Here is a 20011-nt window from a genome sequence, read left to right on the forward strand (position 1 = left end):
TATAGAAAAGGCAGCTAATGAATGAAAATACTCATTCACTCACACATACCACCCCCGCCACCTTTTCCTGAAGGCTTTGAATTGAAAGAGAAAGACCATTCTTTTAAAAAATAAAGCCGCTCTCTGCATAGGATGATTTTATTCTATTATTTTGCCAGATGGAGAAAATCCTGACAAAGCAGTGCTAAGCTTCTCAGCCCCAGGCTTTTTAATACCACAGAATAAAGCAATCTGGCCTCTACTCCGTTGCCTCTGAGAAATAAGAATAAATTATAGCCATAAAGAGAGCCCATTAATAGTGTGCAATTTCGCCATCAGTTATAAAAACGTTAAATAGCTTTCACTGAAACAAGGCCCTGAGCCAAGCAGCAGCCTCCCCTCTTTCTGGCAGACTCCAAGTCACCTCGCTCTGTCATCCTTTTTCCTTCTCTTATTTCCTAGTTGGTTTTGTTGGGTTTTTTTTTGAAGCAGGTCATCTTTGACAACAACCCTCTACTTAAAAAAAAAAAAAAAAAAAAAAAAAAAGAAAAGGTCCAGGCTGCTCCTTCGCACAATGCCACGTCTTTTCAGCAACATCAACAGCAACGCACTTTGGGGAACGACCCGTTCCCATGGTCTCAGCTTCATCCCCGTGTGCAGCAGACGAGCTTTTCTGCAGGAGGGTCCTCAACTCTTCCGAGGAGCATCTCAGGCCTCCAGACCCTGCCCTGCGTCCCCGCCGCAGGGCTGAGGCCATGAGAAAGGGGCGGGGGGCCACTACCAAAAGCACTGAAGTCACGGAGAAATGGTGAAAATTCCTCCCCTTGCCCTCAGATGTGGCAAACGTGTGGCTTTCTGTGCGTCTGCTCGATTGCTAACTTGACCAGAAACAGGAAGCACCAGCAATCTCACAAGGAAGTCTGCTCTGTTGAGGTTTCTTGGCCCTTCTCAGACACTGAACAAGATGCACTCTTAAACTGTTTTCTGCTTGGCTAAGGAGCATCTATGGGAGTTAATATATGCCATTAGTCATAATCATGTTTGACAGGGAAAAAAAAAAATGCTTATTATTGGCTTAATTCTGGCTGTTGTTAATTGCGATAGAAAATTTTAATAGGAATTTAAATAGAAGTCAGGTCAATGCAATACACTTCCACCCAAGCTCACCCGGGGGCAGCAAACCAAAATCAGATCAAGTTTAAAATCAGAGATTACGGAGTTGGATCTCAGCTTCACCAAAGCTGTGAAGACTTTGAAACCAGGACTGCAATTAGACTTCACAAGGCCTGATGACACCTCCCGTGAAATTGGCCTGAACCCAAACTCCTCAAAGCTGAGATCTGAAAAACGGGTCATGGCTTATCTGAGACAGATTTCATTATTCGGGCTATGCAAGCGCTTACTGAGGGACTTGGGAGTTTTGCATTCACTTCACTTCTGGTTTTGTTTAATTTTATTTTCTTCAGCACTTCCCACAGGGAGGAAATATCATAGTCACTTAGAGAGAAATCCTTTACTGTGCCACGAGCCAAACCAGGGGCTGCGCGCTGCCTAAAAACGCACGGCCGTCATGTTTTAAAGATCCCGTTTGGATCAGGAGTACATGGACCACCTTCTGCAAGGTGACTGCCTGACTCTGGGCTCCTCGTATGTGCTCAGATTCCTTTGGAGAGCAAACAGCATTCTGCAGCATCCTTGGCCACTTGCTCATGCTCTTAAATTAATATGATTATTCTTCATAATGTCGTTAGACGCAAAAATTACAAGCAGCTCTATTTTTTTCCAAGCACCCTGAAATTAATGTAAGATTATTAACAGGTTTATTATAACCTGCCTTATTAACAGGTCTTTAAAAATTGGAAGTGATACAACTTGTGTTTGGTGTGAATAGCAAGGACAAACCTCAAAGCAAAGGCAGCTTCTGTAGGAGGAATAACTGTAAAAACACAAATTCTGACAAGGAACACTTGTGACAGCAGGAGTTGCACTCAGTGACCTCAAAAACCTCTTTCAGCCTTGGCTTTTTATGGTTATAATAGGCTCAATTTCAAGAAAGTATGATGGACACAGGCTTGGAAAAATGTTTTGTACCATTTCTGTATTCTGCAGCCGTCCCATCCTCAACCCCTCCTGAGGTACCTCCACTGAAGTGGTTTAGATCCCCCATTTCTCTTTTCAGTATTGAGCCCAGGAGCTCCAAGATTTGGGGTGGAGCAGGGGAGAGCCCACAGAAGGGCAGCATGGCACATTCTGAAATTCCAGTGCTTCTAAGGAGAGTGAAGGCGGTGAGCCCCCAGAGCCCAACATTTGCATCAGGGCCAGAGCGTCACCCCCTCCACGCTCAGCATCTCCTCTGGGCTGCAAAGGGCTCGCTGCAGGCAGCAGCCACCCTCCTCTGTTGCAAGACGAGGATGTTGTACACCATGGGTAAAGTCATCAGCTTATCCTGCAGTATTGGCACACCGTTTCCCTTCAGCCATGTCCACAGCAGCTAAATTTAGGATCCCTATTTCCCTCTATAGCCAGCGTGAAGCAAGAACCCGCAGGAGGTGAGTCACAGCCCCCAAAATAGCTGCTACATAAGACAGCGTCAACTGTTGAAGGAGCAGTCAGTCCAGTCACCGGGTCCTCGGTCTCAACAGCTTCATTCAGTTCAAAACAAATAAAAGATTATTTCATCTGTGGATTTATAATGTATGGAGACTTTCTACTGATAATGTACGAGCGCTTTCTACAGCTTCCCACGGAGCGCTGCCCGTGCTTTGAGGCTGTGTGCGGCCGGTGGGAAGCCCACGGCTCTCCGGCAGAATACGTTTGTAAGGTAAAACACAAAGGCCAACTAAGATTTATGGATGCAAAAGAGTAAGATTTTCCTGCTTAGGTCTTTTTCATTCCCACCAGCACCTATTGCTTGGACTTGTCCAGAACTGATAGAGGGAGAGCAACATTTTGGAATTAAGCACCAACTCAGTGCTCAGGTTTTGAAGAGACTGTTTTCTCATCTAAAACTGTTTAGTAAATATTTGACGATTTTTTGATCCCTTCATATTTTTAATTTCCTTGTGTTTCTATTATCTTGCGTCTTCCCCTCTTTGCTTCTATTTTTCAGTCTCTATTTCTGCATAAAAATGGATGGGAAAAAACAAATAAAACATAAAGTAAGGAGGGGGGGGGCGGGGCGGGGGGAATGGAAGGAAACCAAAGAAGTGTGGAGAATTGGGGAAAAAAAACCCTGTTTGAACAGTTAAATGAGCTCTACAGAAGCTCTGACTCCAAGGATGCGAGTGAATATTGGCATATGCAACAATCTGAAAATGGGTATTTCTAAAGCTTATGCTTCAGAGGGTGAATAAGTTTAATGCTTAAAAATAAGAATTTTATGTAATTTTTTAACACTTTATATGAATGTAGTTCCGGGGGCTTCAACCAAGTTCCTCAAGCTTGACAGTGGTAGAAGAGCAGAACTTCTGCCTCTGGCAAGCAGAATTGTGTGCAGTATAGCAGAGCCTTTATATTTAAAGGGTATTTTTTTCATGTATAAACCCGACTGTGTTGTGAGACAGTTCGTTGGGGGCTTCAGCAATAGACACATATGAAATGTCAAAATATTATTATCATGTAAAATGAAATCGTTCTGTGTTAATTATTGCAGTTTAAATATTGGGGGCATGGGGTCTTCCTGAATAAACATGTCTGATTCGTAACACAGTGGTAAGTGTGTCTTTAATCCCCTTCAGCTGTGTCACAGAGCGTGTCCCCAGGTAGGTACCTGTACAGACCCGATCCTGCAGCCTACCCAAACGCAAAACTATTCCTTATGGGCGACTTCACCTCATGCTGGACCACAGCAGCCCTTTGGGCTACCTGCTCAGGCAGGGGGCCACAGCGAGCATCTCCCCTTCTGAAGGAGCGTGGACCCTCAGAACGGCTGTGGCATCGTGCGTACATGGGTCTATTTGGTCTTTTACTGACTACGGTCCTGAGGCTACGGAAATGCTTGTGAAGTGATGGCTGGTTTAAATGTGTTGTGATGATCTCCTGGGGTGCATTAAAACGAGCGTGGCCAGCAGGTGGAGGGGGGTCATCCTCCCCCTCTGCTCTGCCCTGGGGAGGCCACAGCTGGAGCACTGGGTCCAGTGCTAGGCTCCCCCGTTCAAGGACAGGGAACTGCTGGGGAGAGTCCAGTGGAGGCTGCAAAGATGATCAAGGGACTGGAGCATCTCTGTGCCAAGGAACGGCTGAGAGCCCTGGGGCTGTTCAGCCTGGAGAAGAGCAGACCGAGAGGGGATCTCATCAATGCTCAGCAATATCTAAAGGGCGGGTGGCAGGAGGATGGGGACAGGGTCTTTTCAGTGGTGCCCAGGGACAGGACAAGGGGTAACGGGCACAAACTTGAGCATGGGAAGTTCCACCTCAACATGAGGAGGAACTTCTTTCCTTTGCGGGTGGCAGAGCCCTGGCACAGGCTGCCCAAAGAGGTGGTGGAGTCTCCGTCTGTGGAGACATTCCAACCCCGCCTGGACGCGTTCCTGTGCCACCTGCTCTGGGTGACCCTGCTCTGGCCGGGGATGGGACTGGGTGATCTCCAGAGGGCCCTGCCAAACCCTGGCCATTCTGGGAGCTGAAATGCACCTCAGAGTGGATGGGGTGGTGGGCTGGTCCCCTGATGCCCAGCTCAGACCCGCAGCAGCAGGATGAGGTTGTGCAGCAATTACTGGACCAAAAGGCTGGCTCTGACTCTGTGCTTGTCTTGAGTCAGTGGTGTCGGAATCCAGGCAGCTGAAAATGTCAGAGTTGATGTTACAGGGCCTGAAAATATAACAGTTCTGCATTTCACGGATGCAGAGAAGTATACAGAAAGTTAGCAAGAACTTTCAGTGCTTGGCAGGTTTTTGTTTTTCTCAGGTGAGAGTAAAACGTCTGCATGAAGATTTAATGATTTAAACATTTTAGATGAATGTTAATTAAAGTTTTGAAGTTCATTCCTGGAAAGTGCTCAGTACTTTTGCTGTGACTCAGAGGAACACTTCAGTGTACACCTAACTTCAAGCAGGTGCATAAATGCAACGACGAGGCTTTAAAAATACGTGGCCACTTAAATACTTGAGTGTTTTTAAGCAGGCACAGACACAGTGCATGAGTTTAGGTGCCTAAGCAATTCTGGGTCATGGCATTTATGCACAATTCAGTAATGTACGTTTGCCTTGTGTCAGTATTTTTAAAGAGTCACTTGAGCTTTTCCTTAGACTTTGATCCTTCATTACCATACAGATTAGGGGGGTTTTAAGCTCCAAATAACTTCAATTCAACTTAAAGGTCGTAAAACTCAATAAGCAACAAGGACTTCAGCGTGCATTTTGTTCAGGTATTACATAAATTCACTCAAAGGATAACAGGAATTGAACAGCCAAAGATCAAAAAATTAAAACTAAGAGCAACTAAAAGTTTGCATAAGAAAACACAATAGACATGACTCATTCTACAAGTCCTCTTATGTTAAATGCTGTGCAGATAAGACAAAATCACTTCCTTATTGTAAAAGATAAAGAAATTAGAAAATAGCTTTGTAAATAATCTACCCCATGAGGTACATGCCATGTGCAGTTCAAAAGGTAATTTTTTTTTGCTTTAGTGAAGCCTGAGATTTACCACCAGTAGGGCTGTAATAAAACAAAAATATGATTTATTGTAGCGGATTCACTAGTATGTTATTAATTGTCAAGGATACACTTCATTAGCAGCAATTATTAGACACTGCCAGCTAGAAGACTGATCCTTTTAAAAGGTGAAGTAAGGCCAGTTTATGCATGGCAGAGGAAAGCAAAACTTGCTGGCCTAAGTCAAAACCAAGAGCCGCTAACCTGGCATCTGCAGTGGCCGGCATGGATACGCCAGCTTAAAGGGCAAGACCGTGTCCCCGTGCACCATATCATCCCACCAGTGACTGCTGGAGATTGCCCGGACCTCTGACATGGGATTTTTCAGTTATTTTTAACATGCTGTATGTATACATCCTTGTTTCAGCTGGGCTAGAGTTAACTTTCTTTCTAGTGGTTGCGGTTTCAGAGTTGGTATGAAAGGGATGTCAATAATGCATACTGTTTCAGTTGTTGCTAGGTGATGTTTATACTAGTCAAGGACTTTTTTCAGCTTCCCATAGAAGCTGAGATGGAGCACAGACAGAACAACAGAATGGCCAGTGGAATATTCTGTACCATAGACGTCATGCTCAGTACAGAAATGGGGGTTGGCCGGGAGGCGGCAATCCACGGTCACTGCCCGGGACAAGCTGGGCGACCAGGTGGTGAGAGTGACTTGTGTTGTATTGCTTTATCTTGTATATTATTTTACCATTATTATTACTGTTCTTTTTCTGTTATTGTTCTATTAAACTGTCTTTATCTCAATCCATGAGTTGTGTTTTTTTTCCCTTTCCCCACCTTTTCTCCCTCTTCTCTCTGCCCTTCTGGGTGGAAGGGGGAGAACGCGAGCGGCTGCGTGGTCCTAGCTGCCAGCTGGGGTTAAGCCATGACAGTGTATCAACACCCCATCGCTCTTAAAGATCACATTAAAACCTTGTAACTCAGAAACCTCCCGAACTGCAGTAACTACAGGCTAATTATTCAAAAATGTGAGGGGGAAGGATTGGTCTTTTTGCTGTTTTTTGATGTATGTCCTTTATATCAGAGTGACACACTCTTGCTTGGCTTTCCTTACCGTGTTCCCAAAGCAAAAATGACTCATGCATCCCTCACTCGAAGTGTCATAGCTGGTTTTCTTCAATTTACAAACGATTTCACATGTTTTATCTCCCGTTGCTATCTGAGCCATTCACCAAAACAAAGGCAAGTGGGTCAATACAGGGGGGAAACATCTGTGACTAAACGGTACACAGAGGAAACTAAAGAATGAAAGAGAAAGCAGTGAAATTCTGGGTGAAAAAAAGCCAAGTTATACACTGCTCTAATTAACTTGTGAGACAATTCAGCTAATCTGTTTTTATACATCAAAAATGTTTCTTAGAAACTGTCTGTTTTTTCCCATATGACCCAAATGCTGTCAAATTGACAAAAATAACATGTTGAACAGTAACCTCAACACATAATCCAGGAAAAAATACTCAAATCCACTCCCATTCATCAGCAAAAATTCCAGCTTCTAACAGCAAGGAAGTTTTTTTCTTTAATGATTTTTAGAAGTTCATATGCTACAGCTGATTTATCCTCCAGGATTCTAAAATATTCGGAGCCTACTTAGATCGAATATATACACCCCTGTTTGATGGGGATCTGTATTACTGAATATGGAAACTCATATCATTCATAATACTTTTTTTTTTTTTCTGGAAGAACAGGCTCCAAAGGGGAAGAAAAAGATCTGTTTCTCAACTCTGCATTAGCAAGTGCCCATCAGAGAATCAAAATGAATAGATTATGTTAAAGGCAAAAGCGACTATCACGTAAAAGAAACTGAAATCGATTTTTTTTTCCCTCTTTTTTTCCCAAAGCTTGCAAGGCGCAGTCCCACAAGGAAAACCAATGTCCCAGAAAGTGCAAGCCACAAATTTTTCAACAAAGCCACTCTTTTTTCTGGAAAGTACCAGTTTCACTGAAACGCTTATCAGCAGAAGTTGCTAGGACTGGGCTGGAATTTCTGATCAAAACCACAGCAAGACCAAGACACTAACACAAAACATCCAGGGGATCTGGCTCTTCCCAGAGGCGGGAGGACCTGGCTGCAGAGCATCCCCTCTGATGGAGGAATGCCCCAGCAGACAGCCCCAGTCACCGATGCTGAGCTCCCCAGGACCACCAGCACAGCCCCGCCGCTCAGATTTCTGTTAGTTACTCTAAGAATTTCATCGTGGCTAATAACACCCTGTCGGGTTGTCCATCTACTTGGCTGCAGAGTAGATGCTTCCTTGCTAATAACAGGTTATTTCTAACGAGCACAAAAGCGCTAAGCAAGGAGTTAAGCGCTGCAGACCAAATCTGGGAGCTGCTGCTCAAGATGCCTCATACAACTCCTCTGCTGAAAGGGTTGGTGGTGCAAATATTACTGATTTCACCCCTGGGAACCAGAAGGCCTTATCCCTGTAGCAGAGGTCTAGTAAATGGGTTTCACTTATTTGGTTTGGGGTTTTGGAGGTGATGGGAGAATCTCTGAAGGGAGTCCTGGCAAGCTGCAAACATTTGCAACACACAGGAGTGATTTTCAACCCAGTCCATAGCTGTTGGAGTCTTTTGGAAAGTCCATGGCTATGCAACTCCCCAGAGAAGGCGGTACCCATCCCTTCCAGATTTTGCGAATCATCCCTTTGGAAGAGCACCCGGAACAGCATCAATCAGCTACACTGCACTGAGAGTACTCACCCTCACTCACATTCACACTGATTTCCAGCTATGCCTCACTCTCTTCTTGACATCAGCCTCTTATGGAATCACAGAATCACGGAATTTTTCAGAGTTGGAAGGGACCTCCAGAGATGATCCAGTCCAACTCCCCTGCTAGAGCAGGATTGCCTAAAGCACATCCCTCAGGGCTGCATCCAGGTGGGTCTTGAAAGTCTCCAGAGAAGGGACCCCACACCCTCCCTGGGCAGCCTGTTCCAGTGCTCTGTCACCCTCACCGTAAAGTTGTTTTTCCTCATATTTGATTGGAACTTCCTATGTTCCAGCTTGTGCCCGTTACCCCTCGTCCTGTCACTGGGAACCACTGAAAAGAGTCTGGCACCATCCTCCTTAAACCCACCCTTTAGACATTTGTAAACATTAATGAAGTCTCCCCTCAGCCTTCTCTTCTCCAGGCTAAAGGGTCCCAGCTCTCTCAGCCTTTCCTCATAAGGGAGATGCTCCAGTCCCTCAGTCATCTTTGTTGCCCTTCGCTGGACTCTCTCCAGTAGTTCCCTGTCTCTCTTGAACTGGGGAGCCCAGGACTGGACGCAGTATTCCAGTTGTGGCCTCACCAGTGCAGAGTAGAGGGGGAGAATGACCTCCCTTGACCTGCTGGCCACACTCTTCCCTGTGTAGCCCAGAACTCCTCTCTTAAAAAAGTAGAAATACCTGGAAAATATGTTCCAGTCCTTTTCTTTGCAATTTTATTTCATGACACAGAAAGGTGGAAAGTGCAAGGTGTCGAACAGGGCTTCCTCTTTCCATTTTCTCAAGTACGTTTCTCTCCTATGCTGAGTTGTGCTGTGTCAGTTCCAGTCCCTGCTACCTTCCTCTCCAGCTTCTTGGGAAGTGTCATGCAACTGAGAGGCACCTTGTCTCGACAATGAAGACCGACAGAAACTCTTTAGCAGCTGGGCATTGGGACACAACTGCTTGCTTCCTCTTAGGAGAAACTCTTGTAAGAGTTAAAGAAACAAGAATTATTTTTTTTTTTTTGCAAATTGAAAAGAATCATCTTTTAACTACTTGCCAGATCTCAGGATGGATTTTGGCTGGGGTTTTCCAAGAAGTCCAAAATAGTGAACGCACAGCTTTCTTAGAAATTCCCTGACATTTGAATAGAGGCTTTTAAAAAATGTCATATTCCTGTTCATTCCCAGCTCCGCCACTGACTCATTATGGCTGTGCCTACGCCGACCTGAGGGCAGGGGTTGTCTTGGACATGGTGCTGGCATCAGGCAATGGCCAGCGTTGGATGCTGGTGGTACAACACCCATGAGGGGTGAGGATGTGACAAATCCCATCCCTAGTGTGAGGCTGTGGCCATCCCAGGAAGGATTCTGGGACCGGCGATGCTGCCACAAGGCAGGCAGTGTGGCTAGCCAGGCTCACCTGGAGGCAGGTGTTTTCCTGGCCCATATTAAGGCTTACTTTGCCTTCCCATCCCTTACCAAATCTCACACTATATCCTGCTGCTTGTTTCTGTTTTATCTCAGTCCATGCTTTGACAGCACAAGACAGCAAAGCTGGACTTGGGATCCAGTCGAAATCCACATTCAGCATGTAAATGCGTCCCCTGCAAGCTCTGTCGTGTTAAGGGCAACCATTTTAGGCGCTCTCCATTTTCACAAGCACTGCTTGAGGTGTGTCCTTGCCCTCCCTGTTCTCCAAATGCACTTGTATAAAACGAGCTACCAGCTATGAAAATATTTGCCCATATCCTATCCGAGGTTTATGCTTCCTGATCCACAATAAAACATGCCTAACATTACTTTAGCTCTCCATCATCAGATAGAAGCTCCAAAATTATAGCAATGACATCAACAGAGCAACTTATAACAATGACAGATGTATTTGTAGAAGACACAAAAGGCTTTAAAGGGCAAGTTTTCAGTATTGGGTATGTATGAACCCCCCCGGGATATAACCCCTGGGACTAAAGTTGTATAGGCAGTTCCCACGGGATCATTGATCAGCACTCAAATATTAACTATGAAAGCAGAAGCAACCCAGCCGGCAGCTTAGACTTAAGATACTTTGGAGACACTTCAACTGTACATCGCATATTGGATTATGCACCTCAGCCACAAATAATGAGATGCCTTCCAAGGAACAAATCATAAAGAAAAGTTTTGTAAAGAAAGAAGTTTAATTCTGTGAATATCTACTTCATTTCTTAGGCTGGAAGTTAAATCGCAGTGCATTCCTCTATTCAAAGTGTTGCTATTTAATCATGATTTCTGATATTCAGAATATTTCAGTTTAGTTGAAATAATTTAATCTTGACACGTGTGGTATCAGGAGTTAGGACCCAATATAATGAGAAAGACGGAGCAGTCAAAAAAATCTAACCTTATGCTGGAAATTAATTATCTGTATCATATAATGGAAGGTCTTTCAAATCCTCTTCTAATTATTTCCTAGGAAATATTAAGAAGAATTAAGGTCTTAAGCAATCATAAGCACAGAAAAGACTCCCACCAACTTCCCCTGGAACTGTTGAATGCCCTAAACCTCACAAACAATATTTTTGCATTTATTCGTGTGCATTGTTCCCATCACTTTCCTTGCCCTTTAACTTTCTTTTTTATTCCAAAAAGGGAAAAGCACCTCTCCCTTCACAGTTAGCAGGCGTCAAGCACAGTTTTCCAGCTCAAGAACCACTTGGATTTTCACACTTTCTCCCACAAAGTCCCCAGGCTGCCCGAGTTGGTGGCCCAGCAGCAGAGCTGCCACAGTGCCGTGTGAAGCCATCCCAACCCAGGCTGCACTTGAACCCAGAATAGCAACTTTCCTCGCCGCTCCTTGGCTGCAACACAAGCTCAGCACATCGTTTGTTTGTGGCAAGTCACTAATGAGGTCACGCAGCCTGATGTTCATCACAGTCAGGCCTGGACATACCAAGGCCATGGTGAGGTGGGGAAAACCCCTAGAGCTGTGCCTTTCCCTTCCCCTGATGAGCCAGATGCTACCACCCAGAGAATTTCTTCGGGACCGCTGGCATTTCTCCTAAGGCTGTTGTGGGTCTCCACAGCGGGAAGGAAAGTTTTTTTGCACCCTGTCCCCCTGCATGCTGACAGGTGCCGTGGGTCAAACGGAGCCACAAGACTAAGTGGCAAACCTTTATTACCAATGCAAGGCTCTAAAAGAGACCCTGTAGTTTTCTAGATAAACCAACAAAAACCCCAGGCTCTGATTCATACAGTGAATCATTTGGGTGAGGAATGGGAAGAAATCACTCAAGGTAGAACACCGAGCAGTGATTTTTTATAGACATTTTGTCAGGCATCGAGGTGGTTGGAGCCTATCACAATTCAACAGCAAGGCTTTCGTGGCAACTTGCACACCACACAGGAGAGGAGGCAAGTCCAAAATCTCTGATCCTCTCAGTGGTGGAAAGAGCCCTATGACCAAGTCTTGTGCGAGTGGAAGGTGTGTTTGAACGCAGGCAATGAAGAAACCTGTAGTCTCTGATATAGTAAATTTGACTACTCCAGGTAGTACTCCACTGAAAGCAAAAAGTGACTAGAGAATGAGTGTATCATATGAGACATGAGCCAGCAATTGCTATGCAGTCTGCCAACAGGTCGGTTAAATGCGTTCTCTCTTTTTCAGGCTTCGTTCCGTGACGGAGGAGGTGATGATACTATCTTTTTCCCGCTTTCTTCCGAAACTGAACAAGGAGCTCCATTACGAAGAAAAGTGGGGTGAGAAGCACCAGGGGTAAGACCACAAGCCCAGGAGCTAAAACAATTTGCCTTACATTTCCTGCACTCCCCGTGTATGCCTGACTTCTTGCTCAGGATCAAAGAAAACAACTTACATAATCTCCTAACAGCACAGTGACGTCCTCACAGCGCGGGTCTTGCTCATTCCTATTTCACCATGTGTTTAGACATGCCTGTGAGATTCAGCATCTAACTCCTGCTGCCTTCCACCACGACCACAGTGCCCCGAAACAGCTTCTCCCCTTTCCAAAGGGCTTGAAATATTAAATAAAATAGAATCTTCAGCTTAATCAAAGACGCAGAGGAATAGCTAACAACCCACATGATGTTGCTTTACGTTACTATTTGCATTACCATCAGCGCAAGACCTCAAGGTCCCGTTACATTTCCCATCATAGTTTCTTTCGTTTGTGCCTGAGTCTGTGCTGTGCACATTAAGGAGCCCTGCACATGCCTCCTGCTGCTCTTGACCTCTTTCTGTGACACAGACGCTGGGCTCTTTAATCAGAAAGACGACATTTGGCCAGGCACTAACAGACATTGCAAAATGAATGGGACCTTGCCAGGGATCTGAATGACTCCAGGACTTGAGCCAATCCAGCAAACAATTAGCCTGTTTTTGGCAGGAAGAGAAGATTGGCTTTTGGGAGAAAAACTTTCAGAAAAGAAAAGCTGAACGTAGTTAAATCAATTACTTCACACAGCCCTTGGGTCCAGATCCATCCTAAGCAGCGTGACATAACTCAGCACGCCCTCACACTGCACCCACTAAAAAGGAGGGGGGAAAAGCAAAAGGGTATTTCAGCTCTGGAGTCATGATTTTGCTGCCTCACCTGACTCACATGCCCCTGCCGAGCTGCCAGCTTTTTCAACACTTGCTTTCCTTTGGAAGGGACCTTGATTTGTGGGAAACCACTGCGGGAAGTACTGGGCTTCCCCTGCCCCAGCGAAATCCTCTCATCTCCTACAGCTCCACTGTGCTGCTGGTGACAGCCCATCCCCACATCCCTCCTGGGATCCCTCCGGGTCCTCACTCTCATGTTCCTGGGCTGCTGCCAGCCATGGGGCTCCTATGTCAGGGAATTCCGCCATCACACAGCCCACATGTCAGATGAAGCCTCCTGCCTCCCTGGAGCTCTGTCACCCATGGGGAAGGCTGCTTGTGCTCTACGTGTAGCTCAGTATCCACATGGTGTAGGTCTCCCTTGCCCCAAAGGAGGTCAAAAGAAGGGTGAGGTACCCACTGCTTTCTCAGCAGCTCTGCCCAGCACACAGTCCCAAAGGCAGAGAAACCTCACTTGATCCCTGAAGGTCCTCTGCATGTACCAGTGGGTCTGTGCGGGGCTGTTAGCAAGCTCTGCAGGCAAGAGCTCCACTAAACCCGTGTTTCTGTGACTCACAGCAGCTGCTCTTACCCTTCCTTCTGCTTCCTCCATCTCTGCTCACCATCATCGTTTCAGAATTAGAAAAATGAAACAATGACGTATATAATGTTGCATATTGCTGCTTACCCTGATGACCAGTATTGCTTCATTCTCATCTTTGTTCTCTCTTAGATGCATGTGGCCATCTCTCCTCTTACACTGAGCAATTGTTATCATTGCAGTTGTATCTCAAAAGGCACCAAAACATCTCCCCAGAAAATCTCAGATAAAGCAATTTATCTGGTATATAAACTTTTATGCAGTGATAACCAGATCCATCCCGAATCAGTAAACAGAACTATGCGCTGACAAAGTGTTGTTTTGCTGGTCACTTCTCACAGTTAAGCTAAGCAAAGCTGGAGGAAGTTAGCTTGGGAAATAGAGGAATTTGGCTACAGAACTAAGGATTGTTTTTCACTTTGCACAATATCTGAGATGTGAGCAACTTGAGACTACAATGGTGCTAGTTAAATGATTATTAATAGCATTCCCCTCTAATTAATCTGAATCCTTGGCTGAAAGAGCTGAAGAATCATACGTACACTGGCTGACCCATATCTTTGGGCATCTCTAGCCCACCCTCCTGCTCAAAGCAAGACTGTCACTGGTACTAGATCAGGTTGGCCATGGCTTTCTCTAGCCAAGACTCGATCACTTCCCAGGGAAGGGATTCAGGTACCACTCCAGTGGGCTATTCCTGTGCTGTATCACCCTCTGGGTGGAAAAAGTCCTCCCAACTTCCGTCATCAGGTTCCTAAAGTGCAGTTGATGGCTGTGAATAGCTCCTAGGTGTATTATCTGGCATTACTAAGGATTTTTGTCTTGCCTTTACCAAACTAAACCAGCCTGACTCCCTCAACGTCTCCTCACAGCATCTTTGTAGTCCCCAGGGGAAGTGGAGAGGGAGGTGCTGAGCTCTTCTCCTGGTATCCAGGCATGGGACATGTGGGAATGGTTCAAATCTGCATCAGGGGAGGTTTAGACCGGACATTAGGAAGCATTTCTTTACCGAGGGGGTGATCAAACACTGGAACAGACTTCCTAGAGAGGTGGTCGATGCCCCAAGCCTGTCAGTGTTTAAGAGGCATTTGGACAATGCCCTTAATAATTTGCTTCAACTTTTGTTCAGCCCTGAAGTGGTCAGGCAGTAGGATTGATCACAGTAGGTACCTTCCAACTGAAATACTGTCTCCTCTCCTCTCCTCTCCTTTCTCTCTTGCCAAAACTAGGCACCACGTTCCAGATACGGTCTCAATCTCACCGAACGGGCAGGTCTAACAACGCCCCTCAGTCTGCTGGCCATTTTGTTTTGTCATCCACACCTACAATCCCACACCCTGACGTGGTGTAATGAGGCCTGAGTCCAAGCTTCATCAAAAGCTGTAGAATCTCTCCCACTTATTTCACCGGATTGGGATCAGGCACTCATAATTTACTGGCATTGCCACAAACCTGACAGCACTGCCAGCTGTCCACAGAGCCTGAGTTTGAATTCGCCTTCCTTGATAATGGTGTTTTCCCCTCCCTGGGCCAAATGAACAGTGTCGCCCCACCAGGATTACGGAGAACATTATCTCTCGCTGCATCCCTTTCAAGCACAGTGCATGGAAAGAAGTTTATTTTAAATCCCTTTTTCCTTTGGCAGCTAGGAAGCTCCCTGCGGCTGGAACGCCCACGTCATTCCTTGGTGCTTCGTTTGTCAGGGAGATGCAGAGCAGTTTCTCTGCGTGGAGGTGGCCTTTTCGGCTGCCTCCGGCCGTGGTGCAGGGAAGGAAACACTTTGCAGAGGGTGTGTTGAGGCAAGCAATGGGACTTTCGTCCCATGTGGTCACACATGTGGGCTTCCAGATTTTTACTCTTTTTTTTTTCCTGTTTTTTTTTTTTTTTCTCCAGCTGTGTCTTTACGCAAACCATACACAGAGATGGAAGCGGGTATTTTTCACTGGAAATGTGAATAATAGTGCAAGAACATAAATAAAAGTGCCATATTTCTGGAACTTTCCTCTTCTCCTTGGGATTTTTTTCACCATGGCTGAAGACCTTGATGAATTAAACAGGGTTGGCCCTCCTTCCTAGGCTCCGCTCCGTTAACAAAGTAAGAAAAGTGAATGTAGTCTTTCAAAAGAAAAAAATAATTGCAATTTCCTTAAGCATTTTCTGACTTAATCAATTCTCTGATACCTGTTAATCAGGGACCATGTCCTCACTAGGGGCCAGATGAAGCCCTAGCACACTGTGCTCACCAGTTTTGTCCCCAGAGCATTCCCCTCAGGAAATGTGCAAGGGGTGGTGGTCATGAAGTGTCCTCTCTGTAAAGTTCATGTTGCTCAAAGCGACCACAGGGACATTTCTGAGGCACTTAACGCTTCTGATTCAGCTCAGACATAACCCGCCCCTCAGACGGTGCTGAAGGGTGGGGGAGGAGTGTTGACGTGACCTCGGAGCATCTGTACAAAGGCAGCTGAAGGGGGCTGTGATGCTGACCTGAAACACCATACCAAAGTCTCAAATGGTCTCAAAGCTGGAGTGACCACATGTGACTTGCTTCAATACAAGACTGCAACCAAGAGGTCTGGGCACTCCTGGACTCCTTTAGGAGTAGCCAGGCTGCCAGCTGTGAAAGAAGGGGACCAACGCCACACGTGAGCAGAAAAGGACAGTTTTTCCTCTTAGATTTCTCAGCAAAAGCCCTGTTGAGGACCACTACATAAAGACCAACACCTATTGGTATCAGCAGACGCACTGAGACAGCAAGTTGTGTAGCTCCTCCCAGAGAGCAGACCTCAGGTCGGGAGGTTGTCCCCAGCTTTGCTTGCTGTGAGCACACCTTGGAAGAGCCTTTGTGCTCTTGTAGCGTGCCAAGGAGAGCAGATCTGCTTGAAATGGTACCGGGGGAAGTATCAAAAGGTAAAGCAATCCACCTGTGTGAAATCTGACGTGTGCGGAGCCTGACCTCAGTCCCGACCTTTCACGTTTCCACAAGTGGTCATTTCTAATCTAGGCTTTCCTGGAAGAAGTGATGGATGGCCAGATGAGAAGTGGTTAATGATTAGAAGTTAAAGCCTTCACTGGAGTCTAGTCTAGCTCTCTCTGCTAACCTCAGAGGAGTTTTGTAATAATAGCGCAAAATGATAAATATGAACTAAGATCCATCGAAAAGAACATCATAGTAACACAGATATGACTGTACCATTGGGCTCATCTCACAAACATTCTATTGATTGCACCATATTCATAACAAGTTTATCATGAAACAGCTTAAAATTCTGCTTCTATTTTTAGCACATCCCTTTTCTAAATACATGAAATAAAGATATTGCACATGAAAACAATGCAACAGCTCTTTCTCACCAGTGAGACCAAGACATAGTAGACAACGCAGGGAATGTGTTTGTGCACAGTGTGCACAAAATGCTCTTTGCGTTACAAAAACCACTCTTTTTCTCATGGAAACCATCTCATGCCATGGGAGCCATAGGCTTTATTTTGTCACTACTAAACTGAGATGATAACTGGAATTTCCTTTCGGTGGGCAGTGCTTAGATGTTTCGATTTGTTTTCTTCCAGTACAGAATTAAAAGCTGAAAACTTTTTTCTGAATAGAATTCCTTAATTTGTCTAAGATTCGAGAAGAGCCAAGGTGCTTCTTTATCATTTTGACCAGGACAGAATAAAAATAAATTAGTTTGAAATTGAGCCCAATTAAGTTGAAACGGGACAGTCAAGTGTTACTGAAATGAAATCTATGGATGATTATTCTTGACAATGACAGTGTCATTCCTCCAAGAGCTTTCAGTTTATTCAAGCAAAATTTTCTTCTAGAGGCAAATATTTTTATCAGAAATATTCTGGTCAAATCTGACACAGCTCAAAGCGACATGTCAAGGGGTGGATACACCCTGGGGTTGAAGTTTTGCATCTCATCCTCTTTGCGCTAATCCAGCTTGGCTCTCTGAGCCCTGTAACAGCAGGCTGTGCTGTGCTGCTCGTTTTCTCTGCCACTTTGTGTTTCTAACTTGGGTGCCAGATGAGCTGATCATTCCAGCACATGGCAAAGGCTGGAACTGTGCAGACTTCTGTATTACCTCCAGTGAAGGGGTTTCCACTCAGAGAAAAGAAGAGACCCATCAGCTAATTGATTGCAAGAAATTGCAATTGTTGCAAGAAATTTCCCTTAGCATTGCCCGCCCAAGTTTTCCTTTCAGTTACTTCCACCTCTCTGTCCTGGACAGTCCTCCCTCCCTTCTTTCTATCCTGGCACTTATTTTTTATTTTCATGTTATAATTGCATGGTGTAAACCTTCAGTGCTGCATGATTTGCGTGCACAGCCTGAAACAGCCTATGTTCAAGTGGTCTTGCAATGGACCTGAGAGGTGATACGTGAATTTATTAAAGCTGAGCGTTGAGGCAGAGACAGTTGTGTGGTGGCAGAAAACTGCTTTTCAGCACCTATTTTGCTTGTGGGAACTGAGCACAATTTCCAAAAGCAACTAAATATGCTATGTAAGAACCATTCCAGATGAGTGCTACTGCATTAGCACCAAGGAGCAGCATCACATGAACACATCTGGTTTCCCAATAATGTAAAGCAACAGTACAAAACAAAAAAGTCTCCCCTAAAAAAGATGTGTTTGTTGCCTTCTTCCCTGTCATTATGGTAGACAATGTAAGTTCTGTGTTACATGAACTGGGAAGACTTTGAAAGTATTTCCACGCTACAGCTGCAACCCTAAACAGTAGGGATTAATCTAGACAACATTGGTGTTACAGGTGAAAACATTAGTAGAATTTAAGAAATTCCTGTTAACTGAAGAAATCGATTTTAATGATAATAACAATAATAACAATAGTAATAATAGTAATAACAATTTCTGATTAAATCCTTAAGTGCTTCACAAATAAGAAGCCCGGTATCATACCCCATATTTGCCCATTCTAAATTCAAAGCTCAGACAAGCAAAGCAACTGGCCAGCGCAGAATGCTCTGTCCTTTTCCTCCTCTGGAGAGCATTTTATGTAGTAACTGTTGCCAGCTCTTAAAGAAGCCTGTAATCATCTTTTAGCCACATACTTCACCTGTGTTTCTGCCTTATGCTGTTTGCATTCTCCACACCTCTAGTGATCCCCACTGAGTTTTCTGGGAACACCTTCAATTGGACGTGCTGCTACAGAGGTGCTAGAGACACACGTACCCGACAGCACTTCATACTGATATTTCAGATAGTCTTTTCCATGGGAGCTCAATAAAAATACTTTGAGACCAAGCACACGGCAACCTTGAACCACACACAGCTGTCCAGCCATTTCTGAGAGTCTTTTCCAAAGGCGATGGTCACCCAAATGACCATGCCCCATCGCGGAGGTGAACTGGGCATCCCAAGTGCACAAGCCCCCCTTGTCCCTGCGCTGGAAGGCTGCCCTCGGCTTCCAGACTTGCTGCATAGCTCTCCCCGAGCACTTCAGCAAAAGGGTGGCTCATGGCACGTCATTACACACTGTGGGTGCCAGGGATTGTGCAAGCGGCGGTGGTGATTTCCAGGAGTAGGATGACTTCCCTGCCATGAGAACAGCCACTACAATGAGAATATAAACACCCTGTTTATATTAGCTGGCTGCTGCGAGCAGTCAAGCGCAGTTCAAACCCATGAATGAGGAAAGGGCTGGATTGCTCGGTACCCACAGAAACCCTCTTTGTACCGTAGCGTTGAGGCATGCAGCCAAGCAGAGGCAGAGCAGGGGTGCTGCAGCCTCCTGGATCATGCCTGTGGCAGCACAATTTGAGAAAGGCATGGAGGAAAATGAAAGAACAAGCCAGATCTAGATATGAGAGATGCCTTTCTACCTTGACTTACTAGCCTTTTTGCCTACCAAAGGTCTGTGATTTCCATTAATGACAATAGTTAGTCATTGCTTGTACTGATACCATTTGACCCTAAACTTGTCCTCTCATTACTCATTCTAAAAACCAGTCCTAGATGATTCATTGAGGGAGATTTTTCCCTTGAATCCCCAAGACTTTAGGTAGCTCCTGCAAAATCCAGAGGGCTCGGTGGTGAGACATCACTCTGGGATTTTGGGGTTGAGAACTGAAGGACAGAGGAATAACATTCAGTTGTGTAAAAAAATGGTTACTGGAACGACCCAGAGGACACGGGAGGAACAGGGAAGGGAGGAATTTGGGAAGACAAGGGGAAAGGTGTGACTCAAAAAATTAATGGCTAATGGAAAATGGTTCAATGGAAAAATTAAATAGAAGAGTCTGCTAGCCCAGGCAGGGAAGCAGGAATAGCGTCATGATTCAGACTCATTCTTTCCATGAGGTGGGGTATGCAGCTCTGCTAAAGGCTCAGTGGAACAGGAAAAAGGAAGCTCATGGGCATCTTTCATCCAGCATCTGCTCAAAACGAACGCACACAGACAATTTATTTCTATCAAGGTTGTTCTGCTGAAAGCTGTAGAAGTCACTACGATGTCCCTCCTGTGGTT

The 20011-nt window shown here is 45.3% G+C and overlaps 1 long non-coding RNA gene across 1 annotated transcript in view; it reads right to left on the bottom strand.

Moving 5' to 3' along the window:
• The window catches only part of LOC128917539 (uncharacterized), a 105443-nt gene that overhangs the window by 40793 nt on the left and 44639 nt on the right, over nt 1-20011 (bottom strand). The gene's annotated exons all lie outside the window — the stretch shown is intronic.

The sequence above is a fragment of the Rissa tridactyla genome, chromosome 14 (assembly GCF_028500815.1).
Source record: "Rissa tridactyla isolate bRisTri1 chromosome 14, bRisTri1.patW.cur.20221130, whole genome shotgun sequence".
Lineage (NCBI taxonomy): Eukaryota > Metazoa > Chordata > Aves > Charadriiformes > Laridae > Rissa > Rissa tridactyla.